This window comes from Cibotium barometz, chromosome 20 (assembly GCF_041138505.1).
Source record: "Cibotium barometz isolate CiBa-2024 chromosome 20, ASM4113850v1, whole genome shotgun sequence".
Lineage (NCBI taxonomy): Eukaryota > Viridiplantae > Streptophyta > Polypodiopsida > Cyatheales > Cibotiaceae > Cibotium > Cibotium barometz.
Genome location: NC_141065.1, coordinates 38,841,481 through 38,845,839, shown reverse-complemented (window position 1 = coordinate 38,845,839; position 4,359 = coordinate 38,841,481).

The following is a 4,359-nucleotide window of genomic DNA, read 5'->3' as shown; positions in this document are numbered from 1 at the left end:
CAGAGAGTGCAAGTGTGGTTCTCAACTGTCTTACCTCTCCATAGCCCACTCTTGATGCCAAGGTCATGAGAGCGACTATGTTATTGAGCTAAAGCTTTACGTGACCTTGTAGCCACCATGTGTATGCTCAGATAAGGCTACGAACATTCGAGTTCTTATTTTCTATATGTGCTTCAACAATTTGGATCTATATGACTAAGTTAGAGATAGCTAAAGAGAAAGAGAGAGTTAGATAGAGAGACAAGGAGAGAGAAAGAAAGCTAAAATTAAAGAGAGAGAGTTAAAAATACATAGTTAGAGAGAGAGAGTCATAGTTAGAGATAGAGAGAGATAGAGAGAGTTAGAGATAAGTAAGAGAAACAGAGTAAGAAATAGATAGTTAGGGAGACAGAGAGAGAAAAAGAGTCAAAGAGAGAGGGAGAGGGAGAGAGAGAGTTAGAGAGCTAGAGAGTTTGCGTGTGTGAGAGAGAGATAGAAAGTTGGAGATGATGATGATGTTTTATCGCCCACGTGAGGACAAATATTGATCTATGGGACTGCTAGTGTGTTACAATAGTCTCCGCTCTAAAGAAGGAGGGTAGTGTGGCTACACTCTTTTTAGTGAGCCATTAGTTGATGGCGATACTAAAAAAGCATCCATACATACCTCCAACATTTTCGAGGTCAAGGAGATGCGAAAACCCTAGTTGAATCTCATCACACATAGGGCAAGCAATCATCAAGTGATGCTCATCCTTGATTGCCCGGTTGTCATAGAGAGTGCAAGTGCGGTTCTCAACCGTCTTACCTCTCCATAGCCGACTCTTGATGCCAAGGTCATGAGAGCGAGTATGTAATTGAGCTAAAGCTTTACGTGACCTTGTAGCCACCATATGTATGCTCAAATAAGGCTGCGAACATTCGAGTTCTTTTTTTCTATATGTGCTTCAACAATTTGGCTCTATATGACTGAGTTAGAGATAGCTAAAGAGAAAGAGGGAGTTAGATAGAGAGACAATGAGAGAGAGAGAAAAATAAAATTAATGAGAGAGAGTTAAAAAGACATAGTTAGAGAGAGAGAGTCATAGTTAGAGTTAGAGAGAGATAGAGAGAGTTAGAGATAAGTAAGAGAAACAGAGTAAGAAAGATATAGTTAGGGAGACAGAGAGAGAAAAAGAGTCAAAGAGAGAGGTAGAGGGAGAGAGAGTTAGAGAGCTAGAGAGTTCGTGTGTGTGAGAGAGAGATAGAAAGTTGGAGATGATGATGATGTTTTATTGCCCATGTGAGGCCAAATATTGATCTATGGGACTGCTAGTGTGTTACAATAGTCTCCACTCTAAAGAAGGAGGGTAGTGTGGCTACACTCTTTTTAGTGAGCCATTAGTTGATGGCGATACTATAAAAGCATCCATACATACCTCAAACATTTTCGAGGTCAAGGAGATGCGAAAACCCTAGTTGAATCTCATCACACATAGGGCAAGCAATCATCAAGTGATGCTCATCCTTGATTGCCCGGTTGTCATAGAGAGTGCAAGTGCGGTTCTCAACTGTCTTACCTCTCCATAGCCCACTCTTGATGCCAAGGTCATGAGAGCGAGTATGTAATTGAGCTAAAGCTTTACGTGACCTTGTAGCCACCATATGTATGCTCAAATAAGATTGCGAACATTCGAGTTCTTCTTTTCTATATGTGCTTCAACAATTTGGCTCTATATGACTGAGTTAGAGATAGCTAAAGAAAAAGAGAGAGTTAGATAGAGAGACAATGAGAGAGAGAGAAAGCTAAAATTAATGAGAGAGAGTTAAAAAGACATAGTTAGAGAGAGAGAGTCATAGTTAGAGTTAAAGAGAGATAGAGAGAGTTAGAGATAGAAAGAGAGATAGAGAGAGATAGAGAGAGTTAGAGATAAGTAAGAGAAACGGAGTAAGAAAGAGATAGTTATGGAGACAGAGAGAGAAAAAGAGTCAAAGAGAGAGGGAGAGGGAGAGAGAGTTAGAGAGCTAGAGAGTTTGTGTGTGTGTGAGAGAGATAGAAAGTTGGAGATGATGATGATGTTTTATCGCCCATGTGAGGCCAAATATTGATCTATGGGATTGCTAGTGTGTTACAATAGTCTCCACTCTAAAGAAGGAGGGTAGTGTGGCTACACTCTTTTTAGTGAGCCATTAGATGGCGATACTAAAAAATCATCCATACATACCTCCAACATTTTCGAGGTCAAGGAGATGCGAAAACCCTAGTTGAATCTCATCACACATAGGGCAAGCAATCATCAAGTGATGCTCATCCTTGATTGCCCGGTTGTCATAGAGAGTGCAAGTGCGGTTCTCAACTGTCTTACCTCTCCATAGCCCACTCTTGATGCCAAGGTCATGAGAGCGAGTATGTAATTGAGCTAAAGCTTTACGTGACCTTGTAGCCACCATATGTATGCTCAAATAAGGCTGCGAACATTCGAGTTGTTTTTTTCTATATGTGCTTCAACAATTTGGCTCTATATGACTGAGTTAGAGATAGCTAAAGAGATAGAGAGAGTTAGATAGAGAGACAATGAGAGAGAGAGAAAGCCAAAATTAAAGAGAGAGAGTTAAAAAGACATAGTTAGAGGGAGAGAGAGTCATAATTAGAGTTAGAGAGAGATAGAGAGAGTTAGAGATAAGTAAGAGAAACAGAGTAAGAAAGAGATAGTTAGGGAGACAGAGAGAGAAAAAGAGTCAAAGAGAGAGGGAAAGGGAGAGAGAGAGTTAGAGAGCTAGAGAGTTTGTGTGTGTGAGAGAGAGATAGAAAGCTGGAGATGATGATGATGTTTTATCGCCCACGTGAGGCCAAATACTGATCTATGGGACTGCTAGTGTGTTACAATAGTCTCCGCTCTAAAGAAGGAGGGTAGTGTGGCTACACTCTTTTTAGTGAGCCATTAGCTGATGGCGATACTAAAAAAGCATCCATACATACCTCCAACATTTTCGAGGTTAAGGAGATGCGAAAACCCTAGTTGAATCTCATCACACATAGGGCAAACAATCATCAAGTGATGCTCATCCTTGATTGCCTGGTTGTCACCGTGAGTGCAAGTGCGATTCTCAACTGTCTTACCTCTCCATAGCCTACTCTTGATGCCAAGGTCATGAGAGCGAGTATGTAATTGAGCTAAAGCTTTACGTGACCTTGTAGCCACCATATGTATGCTCAAATAAGGCTACGAACATTCGAGCTCTTATTTTCTATATGTGCTTCAAAAATTTGGATCTATATGACTGAGTTAGAGATAGCTAAAGAGAAAGAGAGAGTTAGATAGAGAGACAATGAGAGAGAAAGAAAGCTCAAATTAAATAGAGAGTTAAAAAGACATAGTTAGAGAGAGAGAGAGTCATAGTTAGAGTTAGAGAGATAGAGAGAGTTAGAGATAAGTAAGAGAAACAGAGTAAGAAAGAGATAGTTAGGGAGACAGAGAGAGAAAAAGAGTAAAAAAGAGAGGGAGAGGGAGAGAGAGAGTAAGAGAGCTAGAGAGTTTGTGTGTGTGAGAGAGAGATAGAAAGCTGGAGATGATGATGATGTTTTATCACCAACGTGAGGCCAAATATTGATGTATGGGACTGCTAGTGTGTTACAATACTCTCTGCTCTAAAGAAGGAGGGTAGTGTGGCTACACTCTTTTTAGTGAGCCATTAGTTGATGGCGATACTAAAAAAGCATCCATACATACCTCCAACATTTTCGAGGTCAAGGAGATGCGAAAACCCTAGTTGAATCTCATCACACATAGGGCAAGCAATCATCACGTGATGCTCATCCTTGATTGCCCGGTTGTCATAGAGAGTGCAAGTGCGGTTCTCAACTGTCTTACCTCTCCATAGCCCACTCTTGATGCCAAGGTCATGAGAGCGAGTATGTAATTGAGCTAAAGCTTTACGTGACCTTGTAGCCACCATATGTATGCTCAAATAAGATTGCGAACATTCGAGTTCTTCTTTTCTATATGTGCTTCAACAATTTGGCTCTATATGACTGAGTTAGAGATAGCTAAAGAAAAAGAGAGAGTTAGATAGAGAGACAATGAGAGAGAGAGAAAGCTAAAATTAATGAGAGAGAGTTAAAAAGACATAGTTAGAGAGAGAGAGTCATAGTTAGAGTTAGAGAGAGATAGAGAGAGTTAGAGATAGAAAGAGAGATAGAGAGAGATAGAGAGAGTTAGAGATAAGTAAGAGAAACGGAGTAAGAAAGAGATAGTTATGGAGACAGAGAGAGAAAAAGAGTCAAAGAGAGAGGGAGAGGGAGAGAGAGTTAGAGAGCTAGAGAGTTTGTGTGTGTGAGAGAGAGATAGAAAGTTGGAGATGATGATGATGTTTTATCGCCCACGTGAGGCCAAATATTGA